This window comes from Dipteris shenzhenensis, chromosome 19, assembly GCF_047967505.1.
Source record: "Dipteris shenzhenensis isolate YYH24624 ecotype China chromosome 19, Dip_SZ_1.0, whole genome shotgun sequence".
In the NCBI taxonomy this organism is placed as follows: domain Eukaryota; kingdom Viridiplantae; phylum Streptophyta; class Polypodiopsida; order Gleicheniales; family Dipteridaceae; genus Dipteris; species Dipteris shenzhenensis.
In genome coordinates this window covers 40,598,917-40,613,978 of record NC_141614.1, presented here as the reverse complement: position 1 = coordinate 40,613,978, position 15,062 = coordinate 40,598,917, and the positions used below count along the sequence as shown (strand labels likewise).

At 42.7% G+C, this 15,062-nt stretch overlaps 1 protein-coding gene across 4 annotated transcripts in view; it reads right to left on the bottom strand.

Moving 5' to 3' along the window:
• Positions 1-4,922: 4,922 nt before the first annotated feature.
• Positions 4,923-15,062, bottom strand: part of LOC147890467 (pre-mRNA-processing protein 40A-like) — a 116,646-nt gene continuing 106,506 nt past the window's right edge. For all 4 annotated transcript variants that reach the window (XR_015542786.1, XR_015542787.1, XR_015542788.1 and 1 more), the window contains one exon: positions 4,923-5,602. The gene's annotated coding sequence lies outside the window, so the exon portion shown is untranslated. The remainder of the gene's footprint in view (positions 5,603-15,062) is intronic.

The following is a 15,062-nucleotide window of genomic DNA, read 5'->3' as shown; positions in this document are numbered from 1 at the left end:
ATATGTTTTAATCAGTACCAGTGAGCTATTTCAATAGATAGGAACACATAAAAGATGCCTTGAAAATAGGAGTGGTTGAAGATTCATTTTCCATGGACATCAAAGAGTGGCTTGCAATAAGCACTGCCCCAATTGCTATTGACATGGAAAAAGATGAAGAAGAACAAGGACTGAAATTCCCCACTGTGAGAAAGGAGGAATTAAAAAAAACCAACACAAAGAATCAATAAAATTAGTAAAAATGGAAGAATAACCAAAGGGCAATCCATCAAAGAGCTAAATATAGGCAAGAATCAAAATTAAAAAGGAACCACCACAAAAGTTCATATACAAGCACACCCATTGTTCCAAGTGTGCAAAGACTTGATAAGGTTAGTAAAAATGGAAGAATAACCCAAGATTCAATCCATCAAAGTGCAAGACACAAGAAGATAATCAAAATTCACAAGGAAGTACAACAAGAGTTCATATACCAACACATCAACTGTTCCAAGATCACACATATGTTTTGCATGGAAATACACCACCATGGAAGGGAGTTCTGCAAAGTTGTACCAACATTAAAACCCACTCATTTGAAATGCCATAATAAATGAAGCTGTAAGGCTACCTAATCAACCCAAATCATTGCAAGCTTGTCAATGCAAAGAGCAATCATGTACTTCAAGTAAGCTTGAGTTATCTTTTAGGCAAAATGAACGACTATTTTCCATCATAGTTTTAGATTATGATAAATTAAATTATCAAAAAATAAAAGATCCATTTCCTCTATCGTTTACTGACAGTATTGTAGGAAAAAAAATTGAAAGCCTATTTCCCATCATAATTATAGATTATGGTAAATTAAAATTATCAAAAACTAAAAGATCCATTTCCTCTATCATTCACTAACAATATGATAGATAAAGTTGTAGACCATCGAACGAATTCATTCACGACCAAATCAATGGGTGCAACCAAAACACCCTAGCCGAAGATGACCAATACAAAACCACAATCATTCCAGACAAGGACCTTATTCAAGCAAAGTGATGCTTACCTTAAGGAAAAACAAGGGATAGAAGGATTATGGTAATTGTTTGATAATTCTACAAAAAGGCAACAAATTCATTTCTACAATGATGCATGATGCCTCATGAAAGGACAACAATCCTAGACAAAGCACATAAAAGCTATAAAATCCTTGAAGTCAAACTCTAATTGAGCACTCTATTTATACATGCAAAATAGCCTGTAGAATGTGCGATGACTATCAAAGGGTGGGTACACAAAGTGTCAAGATGAAATGTCTATCAAAGGGTGGGTGAGGGCCAACAACAAATGCCAATAATCAAAAATACATCTAAAAGCCTTTAAGGACTTGGCCTCGATTTTAGGGGATCATTCAAGGGAATGTCTCACCAAAGGAAAAGAAAATACATGATCATAGCCATAGACTAAAAAACAAAATGAGCTGAAACAAATGACCTAAGGACACTGCTCATAGCAAAATGGGCCAAAACAAATGACCTAAGGACAACACTACTCATAGCACAACAAAATTTGGTTATGAAAATACTCTTTGTAGATATGTTGTTAAAATGAAATTCTGTATAAACTACTCTAGAGTAAAGACTGAGCCAAAGCAAGCAACAAAGTCCTCAAATCCATCTTGACAAAGGTAATCAATGACAATTGCAACACTTGAGATGATAAGCTACAAACAGTAATGTGGGTATACCATACGACATTCAGGTGACCAAAACAATTTCCAAGCTTTTGAATAGCAATGGAACGCATAAAAAGAGAGAAATAAGTCATAGCAAATAGGGTGAAGCTAGACTAAATATGCTTAAGAGTGGCTTGTTCTCAAACTATGTGCTTCCTCTATGGTCTCCTCTATCATTGTGCACTCTCTTCTTGACCATTCTTCATCCTCTATGTTCATAGTAGTATGATCATGTGAGAAGCCTAGAGCACACTTTGGCATTCAAAGTAGTAAAAAAGAGACAAGATGCAAGAAAGCACATGACATAAATGTTTGCATGTACAAAGAATCACATAAGGCTTTGAATCAGCATGCAAGAAGAAGACATCAACGCAAAAATTTATGTAAAAATTGTGTTAATGCAACCAATGAGAAGCAATCAACACAAGGCTTTACATACAATAAGGAGGAGAAATTGAAAATCACTTGCAAACCTCAAGCTTGGGCTCTAGTCAAAATTTTCAATAATTCTTACATCCTTCTTATACACCCCTTTGTAAAATGCTAAATTCACCTCAAGAAGGGTTGGTGTTCATCCTTTTGAAAGTCTTTTACATCTCGACAAAATCTAAGACCATTCTTCCCCAAATCAATGATACCCACACAACATGCCCTATTGGTAAAATCTAGCAAGACAATTTTCGGGTGCATAGTCATGTATGATTAGACTCGTGAATACACAAAATGGGTGATCACATGTGAATATTAGAAAAATGGTATAATTATGTGAATATGCAATCTCTACATCTATCCATTATTGCATGTCTCTCATGTGTCAAAAACCTCTAGCCATTGTTAGAGAACTTACAATAGGACTATTAGAAGCAAAGACGTTAAATACGGAGGGACTAGTAGGAGCCAACACCTAGATACGACATCCCATCCTTGCATGTCTCATGAATTATAGCCTCTAGCCGACACTCACTCTACGATATTGACAATCAAGGTGACATGAAACAAAGTATCAATAAATGATTAAATCCCGATTCAAAAACAGTTTTGCAAAATAGCCCTCAATATGAAAGAATTCAAGAATCGATTCAAATTTGCCATAGTTGCAATGGTATATCAAAATCAATGACATGAAAAATTTGAGATCTACCCCATACTAGCACTATTTCACATAAAGTTGGTGGACAAGCTAAAGGTTTCTTTGTCGTGGGTGAGTCACAACCCTAGCTTTACATACAAATTTTTCATGTTGACAACAAAGTGAAAGCACTTTGACACGATACAACTCTTGAAAATTGCTAATCTATGAAACAATGAACAATTGAAATTATCACACCCCCCACATGGCTTCAAAAATATGTAATTCCTTATCCAATCAACTCTAGCATGCTCCAACCTACTCGCGTTGATGTATGGATTACCTAAGGACCAAACCACACAAGGAAAGATCCACACTACTATTAACCACCTCGTAGCCGCCTCAACTACACTTCCACATCATGAGACATTTTGACAAATTTAGAAGCAACCTCTTAGAAATCCTTATCATATTACTAGTTAGACTCTTTAATAGGCTTCTAGCTGTTTGACTAACTTTTATAAAAACTACATCCACCCAATTAATCTAACAAGCCCCCTCTCAAATCAACATGAGAATCCAACACCTAACAAACAATTCTATATACTCCCCAATACATTCTAAGTTTCAATTGCACCTACCTCAATATGTGGCTACAAAGGACTGCAGCTCAAGAAGCAAGAAGCTTGATAACACAAGTTATCGTTGAAGAATTGCCTTATTTATGTATCCAAGACCATCTTCTATAGAATACTTCTCATTCCTAGATCCTCATAAAAAACTACAAACCCAACTTGATCTCAAGCCATCTCTTCACATATTGATTTGACTTCTTTTATTACTTGCCTTCATGCTCATGAAATAATTTCTCTAACCAACTTCCTTTTGTATGATACTCATGTAGACAAGTCATGCACTTGATGCTTGGTCTGACCATCTTTTCCATTACCAAGCATAGCAACCATAGTGTGATAGACAATGTTAAATTTCTAGCAATTTCTTGGTCTTGTGATAGAAGACTTGCAAAGAAAACACTCTTATCATCATCTACACGTCTAAGCGTGTGTAAAAGCTCACTCCCCTTGGCATTTGAAGTTCAAATGATTCATTCTTCAACATTATCGTCGATTCTTTCTTTTTGTACAAAAAAAGTGGTTCGACTTTCTTGGATAGACCTATATGATGAAAGGGATCCTTCCTAGAGCTAAACCAATTGATGCTTTATTTTTTGGTTCCAAAATGCATAATCTTCTACGTAACTTATGTATACAACATTCACTTCTCTTCCCCAACCATAGCTAGCCAAATCCCTAGACTTTGACACTTCGCTACCATGATAAAAAGTTATGCGTTGTAGACTCTTCTCAACACTCCACCAATGACCAACATCACTTCCTATACTTGATGGTGATGCGATCTTATTTTATAGCACCCCATTGCCTCCTCAATTTTATTGACCCCCCCCCCCAACATCCAAAAGAAGCTGCAAAGCGTGTGCTTAGACATCTTGCCAGTTCACTCTAGACATAAGCAGTAAATACCTAATACTTTCAAAGGAATACTCATCCACCATAACAGCTGTGGCACATGTGATCTTATTCAGACATTAGGGATGGAGAGAGATTTAGACCTTGAGCTAACGTAAAAAAGCATACCACTAGGCGTCAAATTAAAAAGAAGAATGGTAACAACTCAACAACGGTATTTGCACAAATTAAACAAAGCTTCAACCAAACAAACTTAAGCATCCCTAGCTAGTACCATTCCAATTCACCTCCACTAAACGGCAGTTACGGCACCACATCATTCACTCACAGAAGTTGTAGACTCTGAAAATTTCATCACTCCAGCAAGCTCAAGAGTCAATAACACAACATATCTAAAAAAATAGAAAGACTTCAAAATATTTACAGATTCCAGGAACATGCCCAAATTAAGCAGCAGCAAAAGTTGCACGCAACCTCAAGGAAATTCAAAAGCCATCCACCCCATCTCTTGTGGCAAAGGACTAGCTTCTATTACATCCCAACTATCTTCGTGGCTATGGATAGACACTTGACAATCTCGACAAACTTCACAAGATATAATTAAGCAAGAGCATAGCCTTTACTCGCAATATAACACTTGTATATTAAAAATTCGCCCTCACAATGCAGAATCATGGTACTTCCTGCAATAATAGCCTCGTCACAATTATAGGTACCCAAAATTACAAGTGTAATTTGATTTACATGCACAAATTGATGAATATCAGTGGTATCGCCAGACATCGAGATGTCCTTTAGCAAGGTTCACAATCCCCAGGTTTCAATAAGGGCTTCATCAATAGACAGTTGTAATCTCACTCAGCATCAAAAATTAAGTATGTTTCAGATAATGGATGCACCAATCTGTAGAACACTTCGAACTGCTGAACTCCAAAAGATCTCCCTTACCACCAAAGAAATAACCAGCCCAAGACACTTCCCAATGGTTATCCACCAGTAAAACTTTCACAGGGACATTAAAAATAAATCCACAAAGCAAAGCAGTATTGACCAGCAGAAATCAAAGTACCCTATCTCACATACAAGCTTTCGCTTTGCAATGCAGAGCATGGTGGTTGGACCATGTTTTACTTGGCACAGGTGAAACAAATAAGGCCACTAAATTAAGACTAGTAACGCCTATAGATACCTCATGCAGTGGGGACAGTTAGTTTTGCATTCAGGATTTTGTTCGGGGATGGGACATAGTGACTTCCAGTTTCAATATTTTGACTTGCATATTGCAACCCACTCAATTTCAGGAGGAATAGTCTGTCTGGAACTGGCCTCTATTAATACCTGCAACTCCACACCAATCAATAAAAGCCCAACAAGGCTAATTGTCCTCTGAAAAATAAACATGCATGTATGCTAGCAAGCCCACAAGTAATGGCACTTCGAAATAGAAGGCAGGGACAATTTGTTTTCATGCGCTCTTGTTAAAACCTATTATTATTCAGAAAAAAGAGTGCTGCACTCTTACAAGATAGTTTAAAAGAAGCGAATGATGCCGATTCTTAATATTTCTGAAGAATATGACGGTCTTTTTACCTTAGGGCTCTCGCTCAATTGTTGCCATAGTATAGTTTATTAGAGAAAAAAGCTGCAGCAAATACAATTGATACTCTTTTGACTGACAAGCATTAAAAATTTGAGTTAGCCATAAAAGGTTTAAGTTAGGACCCTGGTACACATGCTGGGGAAGTAATGCAAGGTGGACCAACCCTCCACAACACAATATAGAAACCCTTTACAGCGTGTGTTTGAAATATAATTTTTCTAGATGCTTGTGACAAAGGGAAATAGTGGACACGCATAAGACTTCACACCTAGTGAAGAGGATGGCAATGGGCGAACAAGAGCTTCTTGTTGAATACACATATAACAACAGCTTTAAGTTGCATGTGAAACCTCATTTTAGAGGACAAGCGTTCTCTATGAGCCTGTTGTCAGATACATGCACCATCCTGGAAAGGGTGGAATTGGTGTCTAAATTGATGGTTTCTAGTCAGTAAGAATATATACCTAGATGAGTCCAAGAACATGCCCAAACTCTTATCCTCTAAAAACATAACATGGTGAAGTTTCAATCTCATGATAGTCACTCATGAGGTTGAAAACCATACACTCCATCACGCATAGCAAGGACTAGCTACTATGACATCCCACTGACGTCATCAGCACTCAACAGTAGGTGTAGACCACAGTATAAACGTATGCTCTCACACATACGAATCCACACACCCACACATACTTGAGCATCCATTTATACAAAGTATTCGTACTCAGTTTCTGTTGGCACTCCGGAGGTGAAGGGCAGACTCAGCCATGACGAAGGCTAGCACTAAAGGAGAATATTTCTTCAATGTTAGCATACACCTTTTAGCTAACAGGCAAATCACTACAATATCTACACCTGCAATGCAGCCAGATTTGTATTCACCGGCTGCAGATGACCATGATCTTAGGTGAGAAGTATGAAACCATGGCTTGCATTTATTTTTACTACATGGGAAGCTGAGCCTTGTCAGCTATATCCTTACTGCACTCTCAAAATTCAACAAATCTTGACAAGGAGGGATGAACCTTAGCCTCAATTAGCACAAACTTGCCATTGTAAACCACCAAAGATGGTCTCACATTTTTGTTGGAAATATTGTGAATGAGTTTTCACTCAAAACCTTAGGGTTTTACCTAGAGTTTAAGGGTTTTTTTCCTTCCACATTTGTTATCAAAGACAGGTTTCCCCCTGCTCCCCATCGCCTCTCCTGCCCTTGGGGACAACTTATGTCGGGAAGAAGAACAACTTTTTTGCGAGAAATCTTGCTGGACAGCTCGTTTTCTTTTTAGCCACCACCTCTACAGGACTAGGCGCCACTTTCTACAAGCTCATGGACCTTTTTTTGTAGCTGGATGATCCGTTTTTCTCTGATTTCGACCTGCTGCAGTGTAGCTTCGACCTGTCTTTTGTTGCTGCTCCTGTTCTGGACCGGGCCACCTTCATCTGCAGCTTCTGAACAGCTGGTCGACATGATTTCGGGTTTCTGTCAGCTGTTTTGCTGGTGGCCTCCTGGACAACCTTCCTGGGAGTGTTTCAAGGCTGGTACATTCATCATTTTGAACTGTTTCAAGGCTGTACTTGCTGTCCTTATCAGGTCGCTTTGATTTGAAGCTGGTTAACTAGTTTTCAAGGTGCTTTTGACTGATTTTTGGGGTCTCAGTTATTGCTGATTTCGGGTTTTTGTCAGTTGTTTTTACTGGTCGCCTACTTTACAAGCACCTTGGGAGCATTTCAAGGCTGGTACATTCATCATTTTGAACTGTTTCAAGTCTGTACTTGCTGTCCTTGTCAGGCTGCTCTGATTTGAAGCTGGTCAAGCAGTTTTCAAAGGTGCTTTTGACTATTTTTGGGGTCACCCCTCAGCTACACAAGTTTCCAACTGGCTGGACTGGTTTTCCTTCAGGAAACAGCATTGCTGAATTACTGTTTTGACTGGGTTGGCACTCCTAACCCATGGATGGGAAATATTCGCATCTTAGCCAAGCAAATGCCTCTCCACTTCATGGACCGCAAAGACCATCATACCTATTCACAAAGCAGAGCATCCCATGGTTATAAGAACTACCGGACTATCCTAAATAGCCATTTGAGGGCCCAGGTGTAGGCGTTAGGTCTTGAGATACCCATCAACAAGCATATTCAGAGAGCAGGCATACAAGTGACAGGGCAAGCAAGTTCTAGTATGAACCGCTCCACACTGGACATTCTCACATTGAGAGCCATAGAGCAACAGTATTGCAAAAATAAGAGTGGCCTTCATAAGACTAAGACGTATCTCAGAAGAAAAAACACAAGCAGCTTCCCTGCTCCCCACTGCCCTCCCCGTCATAGCCTCCTCCTCGCACTCTCCCCCTCCTTGCTCCCTTCGGCGCCTTTCTTATCCCCCCCTCACGCACTTTCTTATCCCCCCCTCCATCTGTTCTTTCCTCCTTCCCCCCGTATTCTTCCTTCCTTCCCCTTCGTGGCTGTTTCAATCTGTTCTGCCCCCCCGTTTTTGCCTTTTCTGGCCTCGTCTTGGAGCTGGAATTCCCCGCAAGCAGCGTGGAGTTCGTTTCTTGGAGCTGTGCAGCCCCCCGTGGGGCTTGGTGGACATAGGGGGCACTTAACCCCTTCCAACCTGCTTTGTTCCCCTCCAAGGTGCTGGCTGACAGCAAGTTTGGTGCGTAGGACAGCTTGTGGAATCCTTGGAGCCAATTTTGGACTACGAGGAGCTTGTTCTCGACGCCTTTTGAAGCTCAGCTTTATCCCAGCTTCGATTTCCAGCCAGTCAAAGGTCTTTTTGAGACTGTCAAGTGCCTGGGCAGCCTTTTGCCCTTGTTCTTGACAGCCTTTCTGAAACCGGCCTCTAATCACTCAGAGGGCAGTGGAACTAAACCTTTAATCACTTCAGCACTTATTTGCAGCTCACAAAGCATATATCACAACCATTAACCATTGCATGATCACCATTTGGCATTTACCCATTTGTTCACAAACAAAACCACTGAAAAAGGGATGGAGGCTAGAATGCCCCTGCTCAACAGACATAGACAAGTGCACCCGATTGGCCCCAAACACCGTGGCGCCCCTTTCGGTATTTCTTTATATTTCATAGTGAAATGATTACAAGTTGCATCTGGGAGACCTTCCCTGCAACTGAGCATGCAGCCCCAATTTACTAAGCCTTCGCAAGGCTTTCAAGCATAGAACACCATCACATAAGTGCACTTAACCCATAGGCTCAATCCAAAGGCATTCTCTTTTCCGAGTGCAATTCCATTGGCTGTCCAGATGCAATCACACTACACCCCAGCTGCACTCTCTTTCAATGGTTTCCAGATGGCATTCACAAAGCTTTTCAAAGCTCCAAAATAAAATCAGCAAAGTACCCAACCAAAGAATGACTCATGTAGCACTGCCTGGGCACCTGTGAGCCAAGAAAGAGGCGGCACACGAGGCCAACCAATAGCTTATGGCAAAAAGAAATTGCAGTAGCAAAATCACAACTCACCAAGCCCTGAAAACTCGAACCAAGTCCTCAATCGCCAAGAGGACATAGTAGCCAATGCCCAATTGCATTCTCAGCCAAAGAGGAGTGCAAAGGCATGAAGAAAGAGCATTTACAAGAGCCGACCAGCAAGAATTCCACTGAAAAATGCGAAAAGAAGCACTTCTGTCGCGAAGAAGTGGGAGTTCTTGGGCTCAAAAGAGAATGCATTGAGAAGGTTTTGGAGACGTTTCATCGCCGAAAAGTCCTCCAAAACTGAGAAAAACCAGTCAACCAGCACGTGGGACCACTCGAAATTCAACAGAAAGCTGTAGCTTTGCAAGAGGAGAGGCCCAGGAGGCGGTAGAAGCAAAAAGGTCCAGAAAAAGCCACTTTTGCAAATTCGACCAGCAAAAGAAGTGCTCAGCTCTGCCCGTTCTACCAAACGCACGGAGGGAAAAGCATATCACTACGAAGGGGAGGCAGAGGGGAAGCCATCGGGCCAAACAGAAGTCGAGGAATCCAAACGGGTGAGGAGTTATGAAGAAAAACGGAATTCAGCATAGGAGGCTGAAAAACCAGTCCAAAATCTCAACAAAGGGAGAAGATGAGAGAGAAAACCACACGTGTGAAGTTTAGAAGGCCCAGGAAGGTCCAGGAATGGCAAAGGAGCATGTAGAAGGCACTACAGCCACCTGGAACTCTAGGGGGGCCACTGAAGGTACATGGCCCTCTAGGGGGCCCATTAAAAATGCCACATCATCATTTCCCAACAACCACTCTTTTAATTCCTTGGAATGCCTTTGGGCCTAGGGATTAATTACGCTTATGTGCTAGGCACCATGCCACGTTTAATTACACATTATTAAGCCCATTCTTGGACTTTTAAAACCAAAGTTGTCACGGTCTTGTAGTACTTACAATTTCACGCCCTCATGACATACCCCTCTCTTGAAACAGCAAACCACAGTTTGCTGCCCCAAAACACAAGAGCGAGCATGAAATATAGCATGAAAGAGTATACAAGAAAGCCGCAGCTATAGTATACAGAGAGAGTGAAAATATGGCTAGGAGAGGCATGCATCCATCCATATACACTCCTCAAAATCTATGTGATCCTCGACGATCGATAGTCAAGATGCATCAATATCATGAAGTCTCACAGCAGAAATACTGTCAGCTCAGTATCTCGAATGAAACATACAGTGTCATCAAGCGACCTCATGAAATCACAGTGAGCCCGTCTGTACTGAGGGAGTGGAGGTGCTACCCCCCTCTTGAACACCAGGTAATGCTCCAGACGCTCGCTCTGCTGAACTACCTGTAGGAGCCTAGACCGCAGTCGGCTCTAATTAAAAAGCATCAAGGTAAAGCTGCAATATCCCAGAGAATCTGCAAGTTCACCTTCCTCCATCCATTTCGCATCAAGTGATGGGTAATTTTGAAATTTTACCAAGTAGCAACGGATAACTTTACCCTTGAGCTTTCTATCTCTATGTGCGAGAATCTGCTCTGGGACCAGAAGTTCATCCTGTTCTTCCACTTCAGGCTGCACCTCATCAGGTAAATCCTCAGGAATATCTCCATGATATTGCTTTAATAAGCTCACATGAAAGGCATTATATATCTTCCAATGCGGAAGCAACTTCAGCCTATAAGCTACCTCGTTTATCTTTTCAGAAACCTGGAAAGGACCATAGTAACGCATGTTCAGCTTTGTGTACAACCTTTCCTTGCCTTTCTTATTTTTCAGCCTTGCCTTCTGAAAACGCAGCAAAACCCAATCACCTTCTGTGAATACCAATTCCCAACGGTGCTTATCTGCTGCTCTTTTCTGCTTGTCCTGACTTATTTGCAAGGCATATTTGATCTTCTTGTAAGCCTCTTCAAGGCTTTCCACAAAACGATCAGCATTTTCTCTTTTGTATGCAAAATGGGAGGTATCTTCCTCGCCCCTTCCACTATTTCAAAAGGTGCTTTACCTATGGATGTGTGTACCATATTATTGTAAGCATATTCCAGCAAAGGCAAATAATGCTCCTATTTGCTTTTGTGGTCTGAGACATAGCATTTAAACATATCCAAGATGGTAGAGTTTTCCTGCTCCGATTGTCCATCAGACTGAGGGTGAAGAGATGACGAAAAATTCAGCGTGGTGCCCATATTTTCAAACAGTCCTCCCCAAAAGAGGCTGGTCATCCTCGGATCTCTATCACTGATTATGGATTTAGGCATCCCATGATACTTGAAGACATGCTGCAAAAACAATTTGGCCATTTGATCTGCTGTAATTTTCTTTCTTACTGGCACAAAGTGGGCTTGTTTGATAAACCTGCAAATTATTGTCCACAATCCATCATGTCCAGTAGGAGTACGTGGAAGATCAAACACAAAATCCATAGCTATGCTTTGCCATGGTCTATCCGGAATTGGCAAAGGGTGTAACAACCCAGGTGCCTTCTGCCAGTCAAACTTTACTTTCTGACAAACCATGCATGTTCTCACATATTCTTCCACATCTTTCCTCAAAGATGGCCAATAAAAGTATTGCTCCACTGCTGTAATTGTTGCTGTAATTCCCCTATGTCCTGCATATGGAGGAGCATGACTTTCCATTATGACTTTCTGTCGCATCTGATCAGTGAAACAGAGTCGTCCATGCATCAAAATGAAACCCTCTTTCAACATATAGTGATCATGCCTTTGACCATCAGAAAGCTGATCATAAATAGTTGAAAAATCAGCATCATTAACATACTGATCTTTCATCACATCTAACACATTGTTGTAAGCAATGCTCACTGTTGAAACACTGGGTTTCTTGGAGACTGCTTCAGGCTGTGGTTTCCTGGAAAGTACATCAGCCACGACATTTTTGTTACCCGGCACATGTACAATTTGAAAATGAAACATTGAGAGGAAGTTAGCCCATCTCATGTGCTTTTCAGATAATTTTCTCTGCGTGAGAAAATATCAAAGTAACTGATGATCTGTCTGCACATAAAAACCAGCTCCAAGAAGGTAATGTTTCCATGTGGTCAAAGCATGTATCACTGCTAACATTTCCTTCTCGTATGTCTGCAGGTACAATTCAGCATCTTTAAGAACTCTACTCTCATATGCAACCACTCTGCCATCCTGCATCAAAGTGCCTCCTATGCTGTTTCCACATGCATCACAAGTTACAGCAAAGGGTTTTGCAAGATCTGGCAAGATAATAACAGGTTCAGAACACAACTTTTGCTTCAGCTCTTCAAAAGCTGCATTTTCCTTTGGTCCCCACTGAAACAGTACAGCGTTCTTTTGTAAAGCATGCAAGGGAGAAGCAATTTCTGCAAAGTACTTTATAAACCTCCGATAGTATGAACACAACCCAAGAAAGCTTCTGACTTCATGCAGATTTTTCAAAATTGGCCAACTCCAAAAGCAAAAAGGTCCAAAAAAAGCCACTTTTGCAAATTCGACCAGCAAAAAAAGTGCTCAGCTCTGCCCGTTCTACCAAACGCACGGAGGGAAAAGCATATCACTACGAAGGGGAGGCAGAGGGGAAGCCATCGGGCCAAACGGAAGTCGAGGAATCCAAACGAGTGAGGAGTTATGAAGAAAAACGGAATTCAGCATAGGAGGCTGAAAAACCAGTCCAAAACCTCAACAAAGGGAGAAGATGAGAGAGAAAACCACACATGTGAAGTTTAGAAGGCCCAGGAAGGTCCAGGAATGGCAAAGGAGCATGTAGAAGGCACTATAGCCACCTGGAACTCTAGGGGGGCCACTGAAGGTACATGGCCCTCTAAGGGGCCCATTAAAAATGCCACATCATCATTTCCCAACAACCACTCTTTTAATTCCTTGGAATGCCTTTGGGCCTAGGGATTAATTACGCTTATGTGCTAGGCACCATGCCGCGTTTAATTACACATTATTAAGCCCATGCTTGGACTTTTAAAACCAAAGTTGTCACGGTCTTGTAGTACATTAAAGTACTTACAATTTCACGCCCCCGTGACACTTTCTTATTTTATTTCCCCTTTTATCACTATTTCCACCCCTCCTCCTCCTCCTCACACAAATTCGGGTTAATTACTTACGCCTTGGAGAAAGAACCTTGGCAACGACACTCAAGGTTATGCTCTCTCCTCAGGACAAGCAATAGGTCAAGAAAGCAGTTCAATCTCTCACAGACAAGACAATAGTGGGCCGAATTGTAGGGCTCACTCCTTCCAACAGCCAGATCTGCGATTGGTTATAGGCGAGTTTAGCGCTAGAGGAGGACTACATCCAGGAGGTCACCATCTATGGATGGGGAGTTTTCCTTCTCTAGCTTAACTCACCCGACACCACCATGGCACTAGTTGAGCAGAGCCCCATTTATCTTGGCCCATGCCTCATTTTGCTTTTCCCCTGATATCATGGCCGGATTACTGGGCCAATGCCTTTGATGCAGAGAGCATGGACACGTAGCCTCAAGGCAAGAGACGACGTCCCCAACCACAGGACCATCAACAAGAGCCTCAGGTGGACGGGCAAAGTCACCTTTGTTGGCAACAGCATCGGTCCTAGATCCCCTAGGTGGAGCCCTCCAGTGGGAAGTGGACGAAAGTTGAGCATAAGAAGAAACCAAGCAAAACGACTCTAAAGAACCGACGGCCGACAGCCCCTCTTAAAGCAAGCGCGATTGCAGAGCAGCGCGAGCCAGCCTCTCAGTCACAAGTAGATCAGACCATGGAGGAGGAGTCCGTCCCCCTAGTAGATTCCGCTGGGGAAGGGACCTAGGGCACGCAGTCATCCGCTAAGCAACAGTAGGACCCAGGAGGTGTGCGGAGCCCCGCTCAATAGACCGACAAACTCGCTTCGTTGGTAGTGGAGGAGACCCTGTGTTCTCAAGCCCCGCTCAACTTCCGCGTTAGTGGTGGAGACTTCCCGCTCCCTCCCCTCTCCTCTGCCGCCAGTCGCCCCACCTCCCACTTTCGTTCTCCTCCCCTCCCCCCCCCCTCGCCCAGTCGTCCAACCATAATCACCCTCACCACCCGGCCCCCTCTCCCCCTCCACCCACCTCCCCCGACCCAGCAGTCCCCTTCCCTGACCTTTCAACATCCCGAGCCCCATCTCAAACCGTTCATGAACCTCGACCTTTGGGCAAGGGTGGGACCCCGCACACACGGGCTTCTTCGTCCATTCAAAAGCCCAGTCCAGCAGCCTCTCATAACACGGCTCCATCTCAACAAGTGATTCCCCCCCTCAGCCTCCAAACGGGCCTCAAGGGGAAGTGAGTCCTTAGCTCCCCAACTCCAACCTGGGTGCCCTCTTCCATGGAGGTTGGGGCCTTGGAATTACCAAGGGATCCCAGATTCCCATCCTTTGCCTCCCGAGGTGACGCTTCTCGTCAGTGCAATGATCTCCCACACGCATCCAGCTTGGAGGTTCCCGTTTCTGCTTTCTGGAGGTGAGTTTCTGAGTGCCTCATGGAGGTGGACTCTTGGATTGTTGGAGACTTCAACAATCTAGAGCATGGGGAGGACAAGCAAGGAGAGCTCATTGCAGGTCATGCAGTTCGGATGGGAGTCCAAGCAGGTGAGTCCAGGATTGGGATTTTGAACGTATACGCACCAACACTGCCCGATTTCTGGAGGCGAGTTTCTAAGCGCCTCGTGGAGGTGGACTCTTGGATTGTTGGAGGAGACTTCAACAATCTAAAGCACGGGGAGGACAAGCAGGGGGGTGCTTCCTCCTCC